The following is a 12,868-nucleotide window of genomic DNA, read 5'->3' on the forward strand; positions in this document are numbered from 1 at the left end:
TTACAATAACTCTATATATCTATCTGTTTGATGCATGTCCATCATACTATATGCATCTCCATAAATCCACCTGTATATCCTCTCATGTTTAGCTTACTTTATGCCTTTTATACGTCGACCTGTCCATAAACATATCTACCTGACTCATTACCTTTCAATCTATCAATATATTTATGTTGCCATATACTATCTTGTCATATATATAATATGATACAAAACATACATATATTGTAATACATATCTTATAATATATACCTTAAAGTATATATCTATCTAGCCATTTGCCTTTTTAGGCTCGAACCTGCGACATATGAGCTAGTGAGACGCTGTTGTGGGTAAAAAAAGGCTTGTAATTTCTGTCCCCTCGACCTACTTGTAAATCTGCGTAGCAATAATCCTACCTGAGTATACATAACTATAAATATTCCTATCCATAAAATACTTATATGTCGTCTGAAAATTTACACCTGCCTGTCTGCTAATGTGGCGACCATCAATTCATCAATAGCGATATAATAAAATGTTTTTGCAAAACTATATTTACCATCAAGTAGTGTAATTGAATATGCATTTTTTCACATAGTTGAATGCCTCTTGCTCACTGAGTCCGCTAGTCCGCCGTGCCTTACTCATCAGCAACAAGCAATGTGTAATAATACTGCCCACTGGTGCACACAATATGTTTACTTCTGTGTCTAAAATAGCAGTAAGGACCACTGGTGATAACTCTACTTTAGTAGCAGAAAAACTTAATCTATTGCAGTATTATCCCAATGCGAGTGAATGGTTGGTTTGGCTGACAGACGATACGTAAAAAGACAAACACATGGACAGATATACAGATATAAGGAGATAGATAGATAGATAGATAGATAGATAGATAGATAGATAGATAGATAGATAGATAGATAGATAGATAGAAGGCATACGCAGGCAACATCAGAAAAGATAAATGGAGAGATAGCTAGGCAGGTGCATAAAAAGACACTCGGGCACACACATAAATGAATAGACAAAACCAAACATATGCGTAGGTAGGTCAATACACACGTAGTTAAGTAGATAGGTCACATTTTATTCTTGACCACTCACAAAATAACAACAATGAAGCAACGAGAATAAAGCGATAATAATTACACTGTAAACCATGGGGAAAACTGACACTTGTGCGTGGCTACAAGCATAAAAGAACAGTCACATATAGATAAAGACAGGTGCATCGAAAGAAGCATAAAAAGACACCTGCACAGATGTGTGGACAGAGATAGACACACAAAAATACAAATTAAAACACACATAGCCTCTAACATATACTCTATAGCTAGTTAGAGCCCGCAGCTGAGGAACATTGAGACATACGAACTGAGAAAAGCACTGATATATGTAATGTGCATACATACTCGCACATGCATATGATACACATATGTTTGCAAACATACACGCATGGCTACGTATGTGTTGTGAAGACAAACACTGAAAAAACAATGCAGTCATATTAAGGCAAAATAATCGAGATAAATGCACACACATAACCAAAGATCGAATATGTTGGAAGCACCATACACATTCTCCTGCGACCCTCAGACTCAGCCTGCTCGCACATACACAGACACCGTTGCAAACACGCACGGAAGGGCAGACACGCACGCCATCAGCACCGCACTGGAGCCCACGCACAGCAGCTGATGCACGACGAGAGGACAGGAGCCCTGGGGACCACGCACAGCAGCGCACGCCTGGCCTCACGCGCGGTGATGACACCGCACGCAGGTAAACAGGGCTGCGAGAACAGGTTTAGCCGGAGCACTCACCCCTTCCTGGCTGCGGACACAGGGCTGCCGAGATCCATGCCGGTTCATGGGCTTCTCCTTGCCGCTGGGAGACAGAATCCCCCGTCTGAGGGTCCCCGGCGGAGGCGTGAGCGGAGGGGTGCCGGTGCTCTCCCGGGCCGGGCTGGGAAAGGGCTGCTGGGCTGAGAACAAGAGCCGGGAAAGCCTGGGTGACTCGCAGCCGGATGCTCTGTGGCCGCCTTCTGCTCTGTGAGGATTACAGCGAGCGGAGCAGGCTCCCCTCAGCAGAGGCGGAGCCAGGCTTGCAACATTCATGTTCCTTGCTGCGGGCGAAACTGATTTTCTTCAGAACGCAAAAAGCCCAGAGTTTGCCAGTAGCCAGGGTTAGGGAGCAATTAACTTTCAGGAATGTGGGAAACCAATTAAGACACCCAAATAGGTGCACGTGATAATAAAACATGCGGAGAAGAAAAAAATAATCATTCGCGGAAGGAAAGTTATGTTGCGCAGCACTAACAACCAAATTAACTCTAGGCGCTTCTGGGGTGAACGGGATGTTCCTGTGTTTTGTACAGTACGCCATCCTGATGTTCATACTGTATCCGGGAGCTTTCCAAGGGGGATATGGAAACCCAGCTAAGAAGATGATACACTAATTATCAATACGTTTAGCCCAAACGGAGGCCTCCTTATTAGACTACCAGCAGCTACCCCCATCCAGTTGATCCTTTCCAACTGGTTCCTGTTTGATCTAGCCGCAGCATTTTTTTGTTTTCGACTTTACGCTTCATATTCCTAATAGAAAAGTAGAATTTCCATCCAGGTAAGTCACTAGCCTTACACTTCCCCCTAGATCTCATGTACAGGGGCTCACTGCTTCACTATGAATCACAAGTCGTTTTCTACACAACCTGCGTTCTTGACAGAGCCTGTTCGAAATAGGCTGGCGTACTCAGTGATGTTTACAGATAACATGCCCTTCTGGATTCGTGGTGCCACACTACTACTGCTAAATTTGTAAATAGGCCTCTCAAGACAAACAACCAGCAATCTGCTTCTTTTAATTTATTGTGGCCTGTCTGTAAATTGCATACAGGAAATGGGCACATTTACCTTGTGGTCTGTCAGTAAATTGCATGCAGGAAATGGACACAGTTCTTTGGACTTCTTAGAACTTATCTTCTAGCAAATTTAGTTTTTCTCTTATAATAAACACATATGAAGTTTATCTACAAACAAACATCTAGGTTTATGCAGCACTTAAGGTTGGGGTTTTTCTGTCTCCAAGTAGTTGAAGTACACACTGAGGAAACTGAGGCATGTCACAGTTTATTCATTTGCAGGTTTCTGCAATCAAGTTGTCCAAGATCACAGGGCAAGCCATAGGTAAAATAAATACTGATGTAATGTGAAGACCAGTTGACTAATCTGGTCTACCAGTTTCACTCACAGCTATGGACTCTTCAGCCAATTCTAGCTTTGAGTCCACATTTGTATATCTCACCTGTGTCTACTCCATGCATATTGTTATTCTGTTACGACTGGGCCAAGTCACCCCTGCTGAAGTCAAATTAGCAAGACTCAGAACACCTAGTTCAAAAGACAGGTCATAGTTTTCATTCCAATCCCTAAGGTTGAATCTCTTTCGAAGACCTCTGTGAGCAGTCTCTCACTTTCAAATGTGTGTTGCAATTAGTTTACTTCATACTTCAACTTGTGTATCTTATCTTACTTTGTGACTATCTCTTGACCAACTGGAGTATTTCATCAGTTTTTGTTTATCACTAATCTATATAGAGAAAAATGAAGGGCCTGATTCACCAGCTGCATTTTGTACTATGTTTTGTCCCACTAGAATAGTACTACAAAACAAACAACAAAATGCTATTCATGAACTACACTTTTAAAGTACTATTCCCAAAAAACACAATAAAAAGTCCAGCCGCTCACATGGCCAATGATTGGTACGGAAAAAACCTTTCCTTATGAATTAATTGATGTAGGGACTTTCAATAAAACCCTATCGGAAATAATGATAAATAATTTAAATAGCTAAAAATACAAATACATTTAATTTAATGTTAATAAATGTTTAAAATTCTGCATATTTGTTACTTAATAATAAAGTATTTGAACTACCCTTTTAAATATAAACATTATTGTAACTTATGAGTTTATTAGAATATAAATAAATACGTTTAAGTATTGTATACATCACTCAATAATAATTAAATCATAATAAAACATTCTTGTTAGGTGGGAATTCATTAATTCATAATTAATTATTAAAAATAATGTATAGGATTAATAAAAAAATAATTTATTTATATTTTAATAAGCAAAAACTTTACATCAAAGATTACCTTAAAAACGTTTGGCAAATAATTTATAATTAAATAAAAAATAGACAGTTTCTAGATTTTAATATTAAATTACATTTATTTATATTTTCAACTATTTAAAATAATGTAACTTAGCATTATTTCCTATGGGGTTTTATTTACAGTCCCAACCTCCATTATTTTCCATAGGAGGGTGTTGCAGTCCGAGCGATTGGCCATGCTGTGCTGGACTTACTACTGTTTTTTTTTCCACAGTAGTATTCTAGAAGTGCAACATGCACATAGCATTTTGCAGTACATTCTGTGGTAATGCAAATATCCTACAAAATGCAGTTTGGAAATTAGACACCCTGTGTGTATTGAAAATGCCTCCCTGTGTGTATTGAAAATGCCTCCTCTGTATTTGTGAACCTGGAATTACAGGCATTAGGAGTTAATCGTTTTCTATATTGCCATGCTATAGATTCTATGTCCTCTCATAGGCTCTGTTCACCCTCGCATGTGAGTGAAAGGAAAGTGACAGTGTCTAGGTTTGCCCGTTAGAAACAAGACTGTGGGTGGAGGAGGCAGCTGCAGTCTTCCAAGTGCAACCAATATGAGGAAGTAAACAAAACTTTTTATAAATGTTCTAATTTGGTAAATAGGAGTTCATGTGTGTTTTGTAGTACCTTTACATAGATAACCAGTATTATTGTTTGGCGCTACCCTGCAGAGTATCCCACTAAAAGCAGTGGTTCAAGTGCGGATATTGAAGGACTTCAGTGGATATAATTGGATTCCAATTAATTGAATGATATGTGAGATATAGAAGGATAAAGCAGGATGCCAGTAAACAAGGAAAATCAAACGAGACGTCTATTGGTTGCTCAAAAGAGAGATTTAAAAACAAGAAGATGAGGGGTAAGCTAGAGCTTCCACGAATTGGTACAGCAGACAAGCGCTCCAAAGGTCTATTAGAGAACAGCAAGTAATCCAGGAGCTGTGAATTTACATTTGAGAAGGACTTAAAAGCTCTGTTGTATCGTTCATAGCAGTGGCCATAAAAAAAGTTTGTTGGGGAGCATTTTATAGTAAGAAATGAGGGAGATTTGGTGAAATCTTATGAGTGCATAGAGGGTTGGTATGTCCTCTCAAGAAAAAAAAACACAATAGAATGTGTCGCAAAGGAACTATATTCCCAGGATTAGATTGGCTGAACATGCAGGGTCCAAGGCTCTTGTCTCCTCTCAATCTAGTATCTAGGATTCAGAATCCCATAAGCTGAATGGATGAGCTTAGAGGTAGTAGTAAGGATGATGAGAGCCTTATGGATGGGGGAATGTTAGGCAACTAGAATGAGGGTTAAGGAGTTGAAGCTCCCTGGATAGTTGACATGGTCGGAATGGTCGAAACATTTTCAAGCTCTCCCAGCCACCTCAGCATGCCACTTTTCATCAATGTTGGATGTACTTTTATTAATGAAGAGAACAATTCACTGCAAATTGGAGTTGGTGTTATTGAATAATGATGCAATGAAAATTTGATCAATCCTCCTAACAACAATAGCTGGTAATTTGAAAAGGTAAAATACTGTATGGCAGCTTTTGTGAGTCTGGTGGAAGCACACACAAAGGACACTGAGGGTAATACGAGTGAGACAAGGAAAGTCTTTGTTTCTTAAATACCCTGTTTAAAAAAAGAGGAGACCAAGGGCCATATGTACGAACACGTTTTCCCATAGACACAGAATGGGCAAAACTGCCTGCTACATCTGGCCCAAGTATTTTATAAGAGAGGTTGGTCCTTAAAATGCTCAAAAAGTAGGGCTGGGAATAGAGAAAAGAAAGGTAGATTGATACAGAGTAGAAGGAAAAGATTAAATATATTTACCCAAGATAGGAAGTATAATGCACTTGCTCAGGTACAAGAACAAATCAATGAATAACAAAGTAGGTCAAGCAAGACGAGGAAGCTAGACTAGATTAATACCAATGAAGCAGAAGTATAAGGATAAAAATAACATACAGACCTATGCAGACAGAAGTTGGCGAGATAAAGGCGGTAAGATAAAATGTGCCTCAATCCCTAAGAAATGTAACCCAACATCCACAGAAAGGGAGTGTAGGAGGAAGGGGTCACATGGGTAAATGAAGACAGCCTATAGCAGGGAAGGATAGGAATTTATGGGTATACGTTAAATTTCTTAGTTTGACAATGCCTCCTAGCCTCAGTTTTGTCAGATGATATGAGCCGAATGGGCTTCCTAACCATTAATTAAGTAAAAGATAATCACAAAGACAGTGCTTCGCTACCATTTAGTGAGAGACTTGATGATTAAGGAGGAATGGGATTTGAATAAGGATAGCATTATATAATACCTAATAATGAAATTGAAAAGCCCCAATCATCGTAATTCCTGCACACCCATGTGGCTTTAATGAATGAACAAATTAGAAATATGTGGAAAGAGGTATAAGGATGTAGAGTAGGTCAACGTGGAGACGAGGATAAAGAGAGATTGCGGATAAGTATATATAACAGTATGTGGATAGGTGGAGTGTAAAAAAGACAATGGATTGTTATGATCAATATGGACCGGAGGCAGTGGGTTTAAGTGATAGTGACTAGGGAAATTCCCTTCTCCCGCAAGCTCAGAGTGGTGAGTTGGAATGCGCATGGTTTAAAAAGATTAAGAAATACAGGAAATTTAGATATAATGCTAAAAGAGAATGAAGTTATACACATCAGGGAATCATGGCTGTGCAGGCAGTTGAAGAAGTTTTAGGGTTTTTTGCAAATAAATTCTAAAGCAAGAGAACACCCTAATGGGCGCCCAAGGAAAGATTGATAACTTTACAATCAGCAAGGATAGCGAGGGATGTAAAACAACTCTTCTCAAGAGGTGACTAAGTACAGATATGTAAAATCTCTATCAGAACCCGGCTCAGATAGAATATCTTACTGTGGTGAACGTGTATGTGCATGTGGCAGGAAGATTGTATAATGCGTACAAAGGTAATTGTTTTTTAGAGGATATGCAGAGTTGCTTCTATGATCATTGCAATGGGTTAGTATTGATATGTGAAGGTGTTAATGCAAGAATGAATCCAAACAATATCCCATGTAAAGAATTATATGATACCTACAATATCATGAAGGTTATCTTTTTGGTTACCAGCTGCTCGAAGATGGACAGGAAGTGGCTAGAGGTGATTCAAATTTTAGGTTTTATGTGTTTGAACAGGAGCTTCCCACTGGATGTGCCAGCAACTCAAACATTCCAGGTAGGATCACAACAATTTCCAATTAATGATGTATTTGTTCCAATATGGTATTTATTTTTAGTTGTAGAACTTCATATACTTGTAGGAGAGGGAAGTGATCACTGGTTTCCCTAAGCATTTTGTCAGCTGAGGACCATGAGGGAAGGGGGTGTGATTCTGATAACATACGTTAGCTGCCCAAGAAAGCTTACGACTAGAATAGAGGAAATAGAGTTGAAATTGCTTCAAAACTACAGGTACAGTGGAAAGTCTAAAAATAAAATTTGAAGACTTTCAAGGTAGTGAATTGGTATAATGTGATAATTATTGAAATTGTTAATGGTATAAAAACTGAACATAGTAATTTCAGTAAGGCAACCATAAAGGAATTGAAACAGCAATTTAATAAAAAAAAGCTTGGTTCGTCTCACAATGTCAAAATTTAAAGTGTAAAGTAAGGAATCTTCAGAGTGTGTGGAAAAGAGAGCAGGATGACTATGTGGAGGGCAAAATATGCAGATTGTGTCATGAGTATAAAAATATTAAATGAGAAAAAGGGTTATATTATAATTCAAACTTAGAGGAAATACTAAAAGCAATCTCTTCTAAAGATATAAAGACATTTTGGAAATCAGTGCACTTTGGGATGGTGTAGAAGAATAAAAACAAAATTTTACTCAGGTATACATTCATTTAGATGCTTCAAGGAAGTGTGTTGACTGATGCAGAACCTCAGCCACCAGACGTCTATTGAGCCCGAAAACACAGACTGTATATATACAGATCTCCATGGTGAGAGGTCATCTGGTTTTCCAAACAAAAACAAAATAGTTTGCAGCTTAACAGGTCTGCAACATAAACTCTTCATTTATCGTCCACAATTCCCTTCTTTTGTGCTTCTTCTAGCACAGTAAAATACATTTTCGATGGCCATTAGTCTCTTTATATCTTTAGTATACCCTTCTTTTTCCATCCACTTCCTGTCTACTACGTCCAATATAACCCCAACATTTTTTCTTGAATATATTTGTGTCATGCAGCACATATATCCTGTTACAATCCAAAGCACAGGGATTGTAAAGAACATTATGAAGGATCATAATTTAAGGCAAGTGCAATCCCCTATGCCCCCAGGAAAAGAAGGAATCCCATCATCTTTCCTTCTGAATTGTGTTAATGACCATCTGCACTGCTTTATACTGCTCTGAAAAGTGTGCCTTAGCTATCTTTAATGATTGATTCATGGGCTGGTAGATAAGGGTCATGGCCTTCATATTAGCACCTGGTTTAGTCCTCATTCTTTCTACCGCTTTCCTAACTGTGTTCTAGGTCATCATTATTTCACTATCATTATAAAAGACGGGATTTACAGGAATTTGCCAGGCAGTTAAGGCATTTACTTGGGGACTGAGGGCAAAAGAGTGTCCCAGTACATAAGGGACATGCAGCTCAGGCAGAAAGCTTGCTGACAATGCAGTTTCCTCTCAGGTACGTTTGCACAAAATGCGCCTTTTCCAAATGCCATAGGGGGTTTGTTATTGGCTTCCAGATCCAGGATGCTTGTTCAAAGACTAACTTCACATCCACAGCTTCCGTAGTACTCAGGGGGCAACTGATTGATAACAGAGTTGTGGCACATGTGGAGGTGATCATGTGGGTACCATTGATGGTGACGGGGTGTGTGAGGACTGAATCAAGCTAAGTGGTTACCTGGAGCACAGGTAACCTTTTTATCACAGCAGAATGTGCATTTTTTACCATGCCATAAGGCATATGGCCACTCTCGAATTCAGAGAGTGTTCATTACGAAAGAGTGGTCTGCATTAAAGGCCAAAATACAGCTTACTAGGCGTGAAGTTGTGTTAAATGTTCTTCTAAAACTTCCTAATATAGTGTCTGCTATTTGAGAAGTGAATTGTAAGTGCAGTTGATCAGTCCCTTTGAATGAATGTAGCAACCTTAGATTCAGCTTACCATATCTTTCTAACTCCCTTCTTCCTTCACCTCCCTGAATTACTCCCTCAGCCAGCCTGTCTTAATTTTCTTGGCACTTATTAACTTACTCATCCACCGCAGTGGTGTTAACAAGTGAATTTGTACTGCCAAAAACTCCTCCCACATCTCCTAATACACTTTGTCACACTCAATGGTGGCTCAAATTTTGCTTCACTGGCTCCCCATTGAACAACATATTAACTTCAAAGTCATGTGTACTGTGCACAGTGCCCTTCACGATAAGGGTCCGGCCTTCCTCAGGCGGATTGTAACATTCTACACCCCTCAGAGGTTGCTTAGATCATCAACAGGTTCTATAACCAACATTCCTCGGGTCAAGAAAGCAAGAGGGGGAGGCAGATCCTTTGCTTTTAGAGCAGCCAATCTCTGGAACTCACTTCCTATGGTGCTCTGCCAAGATAACTTAGAACTTTCTTTTCATAGGAAATTGAAGACTTTATTATTTTCAGCATAGGCCCTCACTTAGTTTATTGGTCTCGCTTTAGCCCTGGGGAGCCTCCTGGTAGCCATGTGCTCTATAAATCCTGCAAACTAAACTAAACTAGTAGTGTTCACTTCCTCTACAGTGCCCTCCACTCTCTTTTTTACCCAGACTTTTAAATAAATCAACTTGATAGGTACATTGCAAAATATATCTTTGCACATAATTTTAGACCACCAGTGTTAGACCTGGCAGCTTTTTGGCGTGTCTCCCCTGTCTTTTTGCCTTCTGACCTCCTGGTTTTGGACTCTGTTTTTGCTGATTTATTGTCTCTGCGCACTTTACCACTGCTAATCAGTGCTAAAGTGCAAGTGCTCCCCTTATAAATTGTACTGTGGATTGGTTTATCCATAATTGGCATATTTGATTTACTAATAAGTCCCTAGTAACATGCCCTAGAGGTGCCCAGGGCCTGTGAATCAAATGCTACTAGTGGGCCTGCAGCACTGGTTGTGCCACCCACATTAGTAGCCCTGTAAACATGACTCAGACCTGCCATTGCAGTGTCTGTTTGTGCAGTTTTAAACTGTCAATTCGTCTTGGCAAGTGTACCCACTTGCCAGTCATCAACCTTCCCTTTTACTACATGTAAGGCACCCCTAAGTTAGGCCCTAGGTAGCCCCAGGGGCAGGGTGCAGTGTATGTTTAAGGTAGGACATATACTAGTGTGTTTTATATGTCCTAACAGTGAGATACTGCCAAATTTGGTTTTCACTGTGCAAGGCCTATCTCTCTCATAGGTTAACATGGGGGCTGCCTTTAAATATCCTTAAAGCACAGATTCTCTTTGAGAGCAGATAAAAATGTGGAGTTTAGGGCCACTGAGCTCACAATTTAAAAATACATCTTTTAGTGAAGTTGTTTTTTAGAGTGTTAGTTTGAAAATGCCACTTTTAGAAAGTAGGCATTTACTTGCTTAATCGATTCTGTGACTTTGCCTGTTTGTGGATTACCCGTCTGGGTCAGTTTTACAGTTGGGCTGTTCACACCTCTCCTCTAGACAGTGACACAAAGGGGGCTGGGGTGTAGCTTGCATATCTTGATTAGGGCTGTGCTGGAGGGGAGGGGAGGAGTGGTCACTCACACCTGAAAGGACTGTGCCTGCCCTCACACAATGCTGTCTCCGACCCCCTGGTGAGTGTCTGGGGCCTGGCCTGGACAAGGAAGGATCTTGCAAACACTTGAGACTTTACTTTGAAGTTTGCCAACTTCAAAGGCAGAACTGGGTGTAGGAGGCTGGCCTGGCTTGTAGTGGGTAGCAAGGGGTACTTACACTCTGTACCAGGTCCAGTTATCCCTAATTAGTGTAGAAGAGGTGTCTAGCAGCTTAGGCTGATAGAATGGTAGCTAGCAGAGCAGCTTAGGCTGAACTAGGAGACATGCAAAGCTCCTACTATACCACTGGTGTCATATGCACAATATCATAAGAAAACACAATGCACAGATATACTAAAAATAAAGGTACTTTATTTTTATGACAATATGCCAAAAGTATCTCAGTGAGTACCCTCAGTATAAGGATGCCAAATATACACAAGATATATGTACACAATACCAAAAATATGCAGTAATAGCAAAAGGAAGTAATGCAAGCAGTGTAAAGTTACAATGTATTGCAATAGGAGCACATAGGTATAGGGCAACACAAACCATATACTCCAAAAGTGGAATGCTAATAACGTATGAACCCCAAACCTATGTGAGCTTGTAGAGGGTCGCTGGGACTGTAAGAAAACAGTGAGGGTTAAAAAAATAGCCCATCCCAAGACCCTGAAAAGTAGGTGTAAAGTGCACCTATATTCCCCAGAGAGCACAGAAGTCGTGATAGGGGAATTCTGCAAGAATGAACAACACCAGCAATGCAACCAAAGTGGATTTCCGGACGAGAGTACCTGTGGAACAAGGGGACCAAGTCCAAGAGTCGTGACAAAGTCGAGATTGGGCAGATGCCCAGGAAATGCCAGCTGGGGGTGCAAACAAGCTGCCACTGGATAGTAGAAGCTGTGGATTCTGCAAGAACGAAGAGGGCTAGAAACTTCCCCTTTGGAGGATGGATGTCCCACGTTGTGAAGAAGCTTGCAGAGGTGTTCCCACGCAGAAAGACCGCAAACAAGCCTTGCTAGCTGCAAGGGTTGCGGTTAGGGTTTTTGGATGCTGCTGTGGCCCAGGAGGGACCAGGATGTCGCCAATTGCGTGAGGAGACAGAGGGGGCACCCAGCAAGATAGGGAGCCCTCACAGAAGCAGGTAGCACCCTCAGAAGTGCCGGAACAGGCACTACAAAGAAGAGTGAACCGGAGCTCACCCAAAGTCACAAAAGGAGATCCCACGATGCCGGAGGACAACTCAGAAGGTTGTGCACTGCAGGTTAGAGTGTCGGGGACCAAGGCTTGGCTGTGCACAAAGGAAATCCTGGAAGAGTGCACAGGAGCCGGAGCAGCTGCAAATCACGCGGTACCCAGCAATGCAGTCTAGCGTGGGGAGGCAAGGACTTACCTCCACCAAACTTGGACTGAAGAGTCACTGGACTGTGGGAGTTACTTGGACAGAGTTGCTGAGTTCCAGTGACCATGCTCGTCGTGCTGAGAGGTGACCCAGAGGACCGGTGATGCAGTCTTTTGTTGCCTGCGGTTGCAGGGGGAAGATTCCGTCGACCCACGGGAGATTTCTTCGGAGCTTCTAGTGCAGAGAGGAGGCAGACTACCCCCACAGCATGCACCACCAGGAAAACAGTCGAGAAGGCGGCAGGATCAGCGTTACAAGGTTGCAGTAGTCGTCTTTGCTACTTTGTTGCGGTTTTGCAGGAGTCCTGAGCAGTCAGCGGTCGATTCCGTGGCAGAAGGTGAAGAGAGAGATGCAGAGGAACTCTGATGAGCTCTTGCATTCGTTATCTGAAGAATTCCCCAAAGCAGAGACCCTAAATAGCCAGAAAAGGAGGTTTGGCTACTTAGGAAGGAGGATAGGCTAGTAACACACGTAAAAGCCTATCAGGAGGAGTC

General features: G+C 41.1%; 1 protein-coding gene across 2 annotated transcripts in view; it reads right to left on the reverse strand.

Moving 5' to 3' along the window:
• PRLR (prolactin receptor) overlaps window positions 1-2,127 on the reverse strand; it is a 450,951-nt gene extending 448,824 nt beyond the window's left edge. The window contains exon 1 of one of the 2 annotated variants that reach the window (XM_069220785.1): window positions 1,812-2,127. The gene's annotated coding sequence lies outside the window, so the exon portion shown is untranslated. The remainder of the gene's footprint in view (window positions 1-1,811) is intronic. The other variant, XM_069220793.1, reaches the window with a different exon arrangement.
• Window positions 2,128-12,868: the final 10,741 nt, after the last annotated feature.

The sequence above is a fragment of the Pleurodeles waltl genome, chromosome 1_1 (assembly GCF_031143425.1).
Source record: "Pleurodeles waltl isolate 20211129_DDA chromosome 1_1, aPleWal1.hap1.20221129, whole genome shotgun sequence".
NCBI classification, from domain to species: domain Eukaryota; kingdom Metazoa; phylum Chordata; class Amphibia; order Caudata; family Salamandridae; genus Pleurodeles; species Pleurodeles waltl.